This window comes from Oikopleura dioica, chromosome YSR, assembly GCF_907165135.1.
Source record: "Oikopleura dioica chromosome YSR, OKI2018_I68_1.0, whole genome shotgun sequence".
NCBI classification, from domain to species: domain Eukaryota; kingdom Metazoa; phylum Chordata; class Appendicularia; order Copelata; family Oikopleuridae; genus Oikopleura; species Oikopleura dioica.
Window position 1 is genome coordinate 570,886 of NC_137295.1, and position 12,132 is coordinate 583,017.

The 12,132-nt window shown below is 39.9% G+C and overlaps 1 long non-coding RNA gene across 1 annotated transcript in view; it reads left to right on the plus strand.

The window, feature by feature from the left end:
- The first annotated feature begins 10,533 nt into the window (after positions 1-10,533).
- Positions 10,534-12,132, plus strand: part of LOC145710779 (uncharacterized) — a 61,294-nt gene continuing 59,695 nt past the window's right edge. Inside the window, exon 1 of the long non-coding RNA XR_014135078.1 lies at positions 10,534-10,626. This is a non-coding gene — a long non-coding RNA (uncharacterized LOC145710779). The remainder of the gene's footprint in view (positions 10,627-12,132) is intronic.

The following is a 12,132-nucleotide window of genomic DNA, read 5'->3' on the forward strand; positions in this document are numbered from 1 at the left end:
CCCTCTCCAGCTATGACTAGGAAAGCCCCCGTCTCCAGAAATCAATCTTTTAAGCACGCCTGAACTCTTACCGCAGATCAAGTGTTCTTTAAAGAATGTGGAACTTACCGGCCTTCTTGACAGCGGGTGTAATTTGGTGATGCTATCGCGGTCTTAAGCCAACAAACTTTCTCTTTATCTTTATCCGTCCAAAGTGGCTGTTCGAGCGGCTTCGGGCGATTTTCTTAAAATTTCCGGCGAAACTACTGTATCTCTTCTGATCGGGTTTTCAGACTTGAGGTTGTAGTTGCCGATCTAAATTATGACATTGTACTCCCGGCGACTGCTTTCGGTCATTTCGAGATCGACAACGAGCGAAAGGTTGCTATTTTAGATGGTGAGGTAGTTCCGCTAGTACAGAGAGGTGGTCACGTTGAGGTCAATCTGATCGAAAGAGTGGTTCTAGCGCCTTTTGAGTCTTTGGTCGTAGCAGGAAAGTGCTCACTTGATTCTAGAGCTCAGGGAATCGTAGCAATAGAGAGGTCTTCTAATGGGTTTTTACCAGAAAATAATATCGAACTGGTCGAGAGCGTCGTCGATGCTTCCAAAGAAGTCAACGTGATGCTCGTTATCAATAACCCTTTCGAAGTCGAGGTTCCAGAGGCGGCAAAAATTGCTGACGGACACTGGCTCGAGCCTACTAAGAATGGATTTGAGTCAAATGAGTAAGTTGCTATCCAAGAGCACCCAGATCTAGAGTTAGAAGCACGTGCGGCTGAAATCTATAAAGAGGTCGAGATAGGGGCGTGGCTTGAGAAAACGGAGTCTGAAGGATTTCGCGATCTTATGGGTGTCCATCGTGTTGTATTCTCCACTTCTGATGAAGAAATTGGCACTATCAATCAGTACGCTTATTCCATCCGATGGAAAGATGAGACGAAAGTTGTGTACTCTAAGCCCATCAAACCGAAATTCGCGTTGAGGGAGGAAGGGTCTCAGATGCTTCGGAAGTGGTGTCGAATGGATGTGATACAGAAAGGCGTGTCCCCAAATAATAGTCCACTTTTCTTTATAAGAAAAAAGAATGGTCGCTGCCGCCCAATTCTGGTAGCCCGTTTGACAAATAAGGAGACGCTTACGGAACGCTGGCCATTACATTCCATGGAAACCATGCTTAACCAAACGGTGTCGCTGTTTATGCTAGTTCAACTGCCACTTTTCGAAAGAAATGTCGGTCGTACAGGCAGTCAGGGTCCTACGAAACAGTTTGAGGGGTTCAGATTCTTGAAAAGTTCAGAGACTCGGGGAGAAATTCTCTGTCCCAGAGACAAGAGCAAGGTGCAGATTATATCCGTTATCTTTAATTTTAAGGAAATTGATGAACCGCGTTTTGACTTTAATTCCACGTGGGAATAACATTCTTCAATCAAAGAAGAGATTACCGAAGTAGAGTCAGAATCTAGGCTTTTTGCGCTTATTATCGGAGTCTCTACCATTACGCTTATTTTCATCGTGATCCTTTATTCACGTCGACGATTCGCTACTCTTTTTTCGAGAAATAAACAGATCTTTAGAGATTTAAATAACTTGAAACCTATCGTTTTTCATACAGTAGGCTCGGGCAAAAGCGCTAGCCGCATCTAAAGTTCAAATGTCACCGGGAAACTGTTTTAGGAGCAAGAACTTAATTGTTCGCTTTCTTTTTATATAAAATCGACCTTAAGTTACTGATATTTCAAGGAGCGCAATTAAGGATCTAGTACAGTAATGGTTTTTTAAGGGATCGAGTTTTCAGTAAAGTTCAATCAAGGTCGGTTTGCGGGCCCAATTAGAATATTGGACTTCCCGTTATTAGGTTCACCCGTTTAGAGGGTTGCCCTAACTCTAGGATCTGGTAGACAGTCAGATAGGGTATTTTTTAAATTAAGCCTAGAGGGTCCCTAAGTTAGCTCTTTTTAAGTTTTAGTTTTTTTTGCGATTTTTACTCCTTGTTATTTTGAGTAATAATTTCCTCTGTTCATTATTGCTTTTCTCGCTGCAAAAACACAAAAAAAAAATAGAGGAAGAGAAGTACTCCCATAAATCCTACTGTTTGAAAATTTGAATTTCTTGTCTCGAAAACTCGCTTCGCCGTGAATAAATCAACCCACTTCTACGCGTCTACACTTCCCATCAGGGCGCGTCATGCCTCATCAACTACGCCTCAACCCCGCGCGCTCATCAAGCGTTGCACTTGGTTCAAATTTTTCTCCGTCTACTCCTCAACTCGTTGTTACACGCCTCATGCGACTACATCTCCACGTTGAGCGCGCTCGTCAAGCGCTGCACCAAGACACCGTTCTTCTACTTTTCTCCAGAATTCCTTGCTGCACACCTAAAGCATTCACGCCTTCTTCCTAGCGCGCTCATTTAAGCGCAGCTAGCAGTCGCCTTTTCCGTTAACTCGAACAATTGGCGCTTCACGAATCATTTCACACACCCCAGCTAGACGCGCGCTCACTTAAGCGCTGCGCTTCTCTCGATAACCGGTCAATTCGCCAAAAAGCGCGTCACGGTCGTGAACACGCTCAACTCTAACGTCTACTACTCCTGCGCATCGCTCTTGCGCCGCAATCCGCGTCTTTCAAGGTCAAAAGCTGACTACAATAGAAGAAAACATTCTACTTATTACAATTTTCATTCTTTATATTTTCATTTCTAGTCCAAATTGGTGATACTGTCGTATTTTTCTTGTTTTTTGTGTCTTTTTTTACTGACGCTTTCCGAATATTTCCTCTTCGATTTCGGTGATAAGTGCCCGACAATTTTCCAGAGCAGCCACTCGTTCTTGCGGACTGAAAATACGATTTTAGAATTTAAACCAAAAATGTATGAATCTAGAGAATTAGCTTTTACCTCATTGGTTTGACAACCGTAACGGTCGAGCGCGGACGCCGCTTTGCTGCTGGCTGTTCTACTGAGATTTGAACTTCACCCGATTCGGGTTGAAATTGAAAGTTCGCGAACATTTTACGCGCCGTCTGAAGATTGCGCCGTTTAGTTTTCCAAGTTCCGTTCGAATTTTGCTCATAATCGATCAGCCCTGCATTAAATTCCGCAGCCGTAAGCCACTTTTCAGGGCTTAGCCTCAGACGAAACAAAGTTTTCTTCTGAGTTTCGGTGTAGTCAGCCATCTTTTAAAGAAAAAAAAATGCAACTCTCTAGTCTCTTTTAAGAATATTTTTTCAAGATATATGAGATTTCGAATGATTTTCAGACCGCTAGAACATCTCAGATGTGCTCATCCGTGCATGAACCGTATTCCGTTAAGAAATTTCTGTTGTTTTTCTTTTCCATGTTTACATCACTTTTTTTTCAATCGTTCAACCCGCCTATCACGTGCTGAAAAGCCAGGGAGGGGTATTGGGTTTTGGACTTTTGACTTATATTTTACCAAATAAATCACTTTCAAGTCCTCAATTATCAACCAAAACCTCGCGCACATTCATGGGTGAATGCGCCCAAATGTACATATTTTACAGGAAACCATCCACCCAACTATTTTTCACATGTACAACCGGTTCTTAATTACACTTCTCTCTGCTGCCACATTGCCCATGTCTGGGCTGTTTTCCTCAATAAACTACGCATTTGCAAGCTCTTTGTTTCCCGAAAGGTTCTTCGCGTCCAAATAAAACAGTCATAAATCCAGTCCCCAAAGGGTTTATCTGCTGTGTCTTCATTAGAATCTCTAAATAAACGTGTTTCACCTCGAGTTTGAACGCTAAGCTTATGAGCAACGGTTGGTGTGGACTCAGCCGACCGTTCTCGCGCGTAGGTTTTCTTCCTCGGGGCAGGCAAGCCTGGCCAGACAACTATTCTCCCGCCTTAATCCTAACGAAGTCATTAGTTCTCGAGTTATCAGCGTAATCGCTTACCATTACTTTAATGTAATGATTTAAATAGCGGACGACGCCGCTCTTCATGTCTTGGCGAGAGGAATCCTCTACAATGATGCACAACACGGGCATAATTTGTCTGACCACCGCCAGAGCTTCATCGGCAGGAGATGTTCTGCCTGCATCCGCTTCGAAATAATAATTCAGCGGTAACTCGCATCCCGGGAAAAAGTACTCCTTGAATACTCTTTCCGATTCTACGGCTGTCTGATTGTGATTATCGACAAACCCATCTCGTGCATAGTTCACCGTACAGAACTCGACTCCTGGCAAGCCTTGATATCTACCAGAAGCTCGCCATTCCTCTTACATTTCCAAGGAATCCGGGATTGATAGCCTGTGATAGCCGTGATATCTGGAGTCACTCGAAGCGAACGCTCCCACATGAGGAGCATAGCGGCAACCTGGTCCGTGAACCGGTTGTCCCCTAAATTCTTGCGCAGATCGCTCGCATGAACATTGACAGTATGCTCTTTCTTGGCCAGTATCTGTTAACCTATAACACAGCTATCCGCTGCAGTGAAGCATAACGGAGTCAATTCTTTACCACGATGATATGTCAGCCCCGGCGGGGTGGCAAACATATCATTGTTAAACGCGTTATCCATGTTAGCACTTTATCAAATTAACGACAAGGCCTCGAGGTTTGAGACGAGCATCTAGGTTCGTGCCCTTAAGCACCTGTCTCGGAATCAGAGAATTCCTTTCAGGCACTTCAGTCACCACACTTAACTCTCCCTGCAACAATCTCAACACCCTCGTACAATTTACCTTTCATAGCGTGTTTTAAATGTTTATTCTAGCACAGCGTTTTATTCAACTACAGTGAGGCTACAACAGTCAGTCCAGTTCCGAAGATAGCGACGGTTGTACGACGGATCACGTGTTGAATTGGAGGCTGCGTTTCCGTGGCGCTAGACAAACCTAAACGTACAGGTAGTCCAGCGTCTTCTGTGCTTCTTTGTTGATCTCTGAATAAACTAAAACTACCTCGAGATGAAACACTTGCAGCGTTTTGAATACGCGAATTGAAGCTGCGCGAACTCACGTGTTACGACGTGGGTGGAGACTTCCTGGGGGCAGATGAAATTTGTCACTCCGCCTCAAAACCACCGTAATCTAACGCAGTATGTTAGTCATCTGTTTCCCATAATTTTTTAATTGAATTTTGTTCTCCTCAATCGAAATTATTTTAAATCGAAAAAATTCTGGGAAGCTTTAGACTAACATGGTTTTTGAACATAAATTTCCCTATATCTCTTCAACCCTTAATTTTGTTTTTTCTCCTTAATATATTTTTTTAATCTTTATACAGATTTATTTAACCTGTAGAAATTTGAAACCAATTCGATTTGTCTATCAAAAGATATTTTTTTTTGTGCGCGAATCCTACCCATTTTTACAATTTTAGGTCGAAATCACTGGGAATGGTCGGACTCATTACCAAAATTTTTGGTTACCCATTACCAATTTTCGGTAGTCGATTATCAATTTATTATATTTTTTCGCCAAGTTAATGAATAAAACACCCCACAAATTTTCTATTATACAGGCGCGGAGCGCACACTCGCTCTTCGAATGAAAAAATCGACACTTTTTTGACGAATTTGGTAATGCATTACCAAAATTGGTAATGGGTTACCACAATTGGTAATGAGTCCGACCTTTTCCCAATAAATCTTTTTCAATCCGAATTTTCTCTTAAAAATGAAGATCTAAGATGGATCTTTGCTCCTATGTGAGCAAATTATTTCCAACATTTCTATATTCAGAGAAATCGAGCCCTAGTTAGAGCCTCGCCGACACCCGTACCCTTAAGTCGACCGCCAAGTTAGCCAAAAACTATAATTTATGCTTCAACTTGTCTTACCGATACTTCGCCTGATAAAAAATGTCAGATTGCCCTCATTTATAAACTGAAAAAGACATTTTCATCAACTCAATGGCTCTCATTATCAGTAATGATAGCTTTGGTCAAAACACGTCTAGGAGCGTTTGATGCCGCTTTTAAATGGTTAAGGATCGGTTTTTCGTCGTTCATTTTCATGATCAGTTTTTATTTAGTTTATGATAAGCATAACTAGTAATCATTTGGAAGCGAGTTTTTACTTGGTTTAGTTAGGTCGGCGTCATGATTTGAGGAGCAATATTTCTGACCGCTATTTTGTGAGTGGGACACTACCCCCTCATAGGGTAGGCATATGATTCATATCATATGAATCATATGATATGAATCATTTGATATGATACTGTGTAAGAAGTTAAGATCGAGAATTGGGTCTCCAAAAAATTTTCAATGCGAACCCCACCCGCTTTTGAAATCCTTTAGTATTAGATTTTTATTTTCTGATGGAAAGATTATTTCAATCATTACATACGAGAATATGAGTTTTGATAACAAAACAAATTATTCCTTCATTAAAATTCTTTCTTTATTTTGCCGATTCCGACAACAGGCAATCTTGAAAGAGCATCTGAAACTTCAATAAGGGGATGATGCCCTGGTATATAATGAACTGTACAGAGGGGATATTCGAGTAATCTCGAGAAAGCCAGGCGATCTCTGCTTCCGCCGGCACCTTTTAATTCGCAACTGTGTTTTGCACTTTCAAGCGATTTATGGTCGCATAAGAGAAGAAATCGTCGATCTTTTCTTCGAATCTTTTCTTTCGAAAGTGCATAGCTCTCTTAAACGTGATAAGCTCTCTTGAACGGCAAGAAAGTAATTTTTCTTGGCTGTCAAGTGCTTTGCTGGCGTATGGTTATGTTGGTGATAATATCACCATTTTTCTTGAGATTACCAATGATAGAACCGGTTCGCTCTAAAGCGGTATCTGCGGCGATAAAAAGAAATTCATTTTCGTCACCCGCTGGGTAGCGAAGGTGCTCGACTGAGACGCCTTTTTTGATTCAATTTTTGACAGCATCGATGCCTTTCATTATGATATCGTTAAGCTGAAAATTTTTCCCTTTACCGATTTCTTTAGTCAGCGGATCGAGCGATGCTGACATTTAAGAGATAAGCCTTGAGTAATAAATGAGACAACCAAAGAAGCGCTGGGCCTCTTTCTGAGTTTTCGGATAATCTAGGTCCAGAAGTGCTTTGACTTTCATGTCATCAGCCCGGATACCCGATTCATTAATAAAGAAAAATTTGGCTTCAGTTTTGAAAAACTCGCATTTTTGAAGAGCGACAACCAAATTCTCTACTGACATTCTTGTCAAAAATTTGTCGACACATTTGTTGTGAAATCGCTCACTGCTTATAACAAAGAAATCATCAAGATAATTAACGGGGTAATAATCTTTATTCATTCCTTGAGTCCCTGTCATAACTTTATTTATGAAATACTGGAATGTCGCTGGACTGCTTAAGAGCCCATTGCCCATTCGTTGATAGCGGAATTGTTCTCCGCAAAACAAAAAACTTGTGATATCACGAGATTTCTCTCGGATGCCTATTAAGTAGAACGCATTTATGACGTCAAGCGATATAAAGTAAATTTTATCCGTTGGGAATCAGCCCCATCCCTTGATTTTTAAATTTAAGGGGCTTGACAAAGGCTGGAGAATCACTGAGTTGATCATTCTCAGTTTCGTCCCCAACCCCGGCCACCTCCATCTGATGTAAAAATTTATGTTCTCCCTATTTTTAATTTTTTTACGGTTTTTACCTTATTTTTTTTTTTGCTTAGTTTACAGTCGTCGAATTATCTCAGGGGCCTGACTTAGGCTTTTTCTATGGTCAAGACCAATTAAAATCAGGACTTTCTGTTTTTAAAATTATATTTATCACTTTAGAAAGCTTTTCAAAGAATATGAAAATTTTCGATTTTTTCAAAAAAAAATTACATAATGAATTTTTTTAATTCCCCTCCGCTCACGTTAAAAAGAAATCCAGAAATGCGAGAGTTCAGTGAGAGAATTTTCTTTTCGTAAAAGGGAATTCTTCCAGCTGGCGGGTTCCTCCGCCGCGGAGGCTCCGCGTGGTACTCCGCTTAATAAAAAAGCGAAACACGCACACTTGGTGTCGCTTATTCGGGCTCGAGTCCAGGGCAACCCCCTACTTTCATCGGTAGAGAAAAAACAAAAATATCTCATTCTAGAAAAAGGATCAAATTCCATCTTATTGTTTATTCATACTTCAAAATGGTGTAATTGTTCTTCAAAATCGGTCTTCTGACTCTATTTTGAAAAATCTTTTATAAGGAATGGATGGTGCCCGCTTCGCGGGTTCAGTGGTAGGGAAAATTATTGATCAGGCAGGTTACACTTCTATTTTCGCGCCTACTATTGTTCTGCCCTAATTGAGCAAATTTGAGTCTCTACAATAGTCTGTTGTCAATAGATATGTTTTGAAAAATTTGTTTTTTTTTTTCATTTTTTGTGACGACATTCACGACATTCACGACATAGTTCGGGCCTTCCTGCTTTTTTAAGCTCCGCCAATTTTTTCTCTACACTCTCCTGCAGTCTTACGTCAATTTTATAGGGGCGAGTGTACACTGGATCGGAGTAATCTTTGAGTCTTAATTAGGTTAGGTAATTTTCGATAGTCCTGCATCGCTTGACGTTCTTGAAAAAATAGCGTGATGTTTTTTTCAGAATCATTAAAAGCTCAGATTTGAATTTTATTGGAGCCTTCGAGCAAATATCTTCAATTTTTTTATCGAGTGGGAATTCAGCGATAAGCCTTTTTCGTCTTTCTCGACATTTATGAATTTCTTTTTTTATGAATTACCCGCTCGTAAGGTTCCAATTGGCTTTCTGTAAGGAGAAAATTGAGATCCAAGCATTGACGCGGTTTTCTTAAAAACCCGAATCTTGCACCCTTCTCAATAATTATAACCGAATTTGTTCGATTATGAACAGTAACCAGTCTATTTTTCCAGGAATTTGGCTTCATTGTGACAAATACGTTATTTTCCAGAAATACTTCTTCGGGGGAAAGTATTTGCTGGTTATCTGTACTTGATTCTTTTTGAAGCTTGAAATAAACAGAACGGTTACTATGTGGGGAAAGCTCCGTGTCTTTCTGATAGAGAACTTCTCCACGTACTTTCTTCTTTGATTTCTCGAATATTATAGTTCAGATGTTTCATTTCAAGAATTGCATTGAATTTCATTGGAGCTTCAATTACAAAAAGGGTTATTTTATAAATTTCAATATTCGAGTTTTTTATGAAAATATTAGCTGTGAGAGTCTCGCTCATTGTGATTACTACTTCCATAAAGGCATTAGAGATTGACTCCTGATTTTTCAATTTTTTCAAAGTCATATTGATATATGATTTTTCACTTGCCCCAGTGTCGATAAGGACTTGTGGAATTTCAAAGTTTTTGACAGAACTATTAATAATAGTGTATTATTTCTCTACATAGCATGTGTACATGCTCTTTTGTCTCGTAGTCGACTCATCTTTATGAATTTTTATGATCAAAAATTACAGCCAAAAAACCTCCGTTGTAGACGAAAATTTGATCAGGTGGAAAATTTTTTTAAAAAATTGTTTTTTTGGCTCAAAAATATGTATTGACTTTCTTTTGCAACTTATGAGGGAGAAAAAAAGTATAGTAAAGAGGTCTGAAAATCCCCTCTCTGATTTCAGCGGGTACCTACATCTAAAGCGATGTCCCGTTCAATAGTTTTTTCCATTTAACCTAAAGTGACTTGTGAAGCGTTAGGATCAAAGGCTTAATAGGCTTCCTCAGCTTCAGCTTCTGCAGCAGCTACCTCTTCCGCAAAATTCCTGATTTCTGTTAAATTGATATTTTCAATTACAACGTATTCAGAGTTTTCTCCAGAAAAAATACCCTTGACAGGTCGATTGACTGAGTCCCGAAGACTATCAAGTTTAATCTTGTTTTTCGCCCCTGTGTAACGCCCCTGTCGAAGACCGTCTTTATTTGGCTCCGCTTGGCTAAGAATCATAAGCATCTCAAAGTGTCATCAGTTTGACGAATATAGACTATATTTTAGACTTACAGTTGACTCGCAAAATTTGGACCCGCACAATTCGGCCCTTCTTTCGAATTTGGCGAAAATTAATGAAAATCGCTCAATTAGCCATCTATGTGAATATCAGTCAAATTTGCTTGCTCAAACGTATTTTGTAAGATAACTTTACGAGAAAAATGCTATTTCTTACTCTTTTTCTTATAAACACGTCGAATTTACGGGGATAATTGTGCGAGTTAACTGTACGTCAATTCGGTTCTACGTTGGTTTAAATTTGTTCGTCAGCTTGGTATCACCGAATCGATCAGACATATTTGCAAAAATCATTTCACGATATTCTTCTCAACATGAAAAGATGGTCAGTTTTTACGAGCCAGATTGACCCAAAATTGTCTTATCATCATGTCATCTCTCTACGATCTAAACTTTTTATCATTGGAATGCTCATATGCTCTCATCATACTGCGATCTGACGTAGATTCATCAAAAAATATGAACCTCGCAAAACCGCATGTTTAATATTGATATTGATAATTCTTATCATTGCTTTGCGATTCTGAAAAAAACGATTATTGACAGTATATGATTCAACTTCTACAACAAGATAGCCGTCAATGCCTTCAGAACTGTGAGCACAACTGACCGATGAAAATCCACTTCAGTATTGTTGATGATCATCTTAATATTTCTCCCATGTCTTTTAGCTATGCAAGATCGATTGTTCATCGAGTTGAAATAGATCTTATAATGGTTCTTATGTCCAAAATATAATCTTCTTTAAATACGGTTTATGTTAACAGTGTCTCGAGCGCGAGCACGCCCTCTGAGCTAAAGAAAAATATAAAAAAAATTAAAATATTTAGAATCATTTTAATAAAGGGTATTGTCATCGCTCTTTACAAAGTATCAAATTTTTAATCTGAGTTGATTTTTAGAATCCTCATGAAATTCTGAACAAAAAAGTCCTTATGACCTTTTTCTCTCTTTCAACCGGTTTCCCGGAAATTGCGACTAAAATTGGCGAAATTTAATGCATTTTGCCCAAAAGCCAAATTTTGACCATTTTTAGAAGTTTCCGAGGGGCTTCATATGACAAATTTTTAGAAAGCTTATGTTCAGGGCTTCAAACTGGTATATAAACGTCGGAGTTTGGGCATGCCCTCAGGGCAATTAAGGAGGTTGTTTCGGTCAAAAATGGGTACTATCGATTTTCGAAAAAATTTTGTAAGAAAAAATAATTAACCCGATAACGAGAGCGGGAGGTTTTTCGGATATACAGTCAGGGCTTGCAACTTCTGGCCTTGCAATTACACGGTTTTTGGCGGAAATCCCGAAAATTTATGCATTTTCATAAAAAGGCATGATAAATATTCAATTTCTATCAAAATTACATTTTTAACTATGAGAATAGTATTTTTTAGAAGAAAATGATATTATGACTAAGAATCGAAGTTTTCTAGAACATGGTGTTTTTGTTATTTTTGGCGACATTTTGCGACATTCGGCGACATTCGGCGACATTCGGCGACATAGTCAGTGTATGTTGGGATCAGTCTATGAGACGGACCCAATGTACTCTCGTCCTGGGCCACCACCCTTGATCTATTTTATGATCTTCTTGATAAGCTTCGCTACCTCCAACTCTTGACTAAGTATAATAAACTAGAGAGTTGGTGTGTTGATCCAAAAGGGGTCGTCAAAGACGATCCCATCATTGGTGACTGAACCCTTTACGGCCGACGTCCCAGTGAAGAGAGCGGCGGCGTCCAGAAACATGTCAGTGGAAACTACAGTCAGCGGCTGCGACAACGAAATGAGTCACCATCTTGAGGGGGACCGATCACCTTCCTGGCATAACTCAATGCACAAGGACTCGTTCGCGTGTCGAAATAAGAACATCAGCCTTAACTACGACAGTATCAACACCATCAGCCACTACGACAAAGTCGACAACAACATCAGATAACTTGGAAATTGCAAAAGCGGCTATTCTGCCACTTCCCTAGCCGCCTTTTCAAAATTCGAGAATTTCACGACGATCGACACAGGCGCCGCACCTTTCGCGAAGATTCGAAATTTTCTGCTGATCTTGACCGGCGTCATAAAATTCTAGGTTCTTTATCGAATTTTATATCCCAGCGCAGCTGACGAGACCATAAAGCTACACACATCAAGCAAACCGCTGGTCATAAAAGTTCGAGAAAACACCAAGGTCAACAACATCGGCTGATAAAATGGAACCGAGCCGCGCCGACT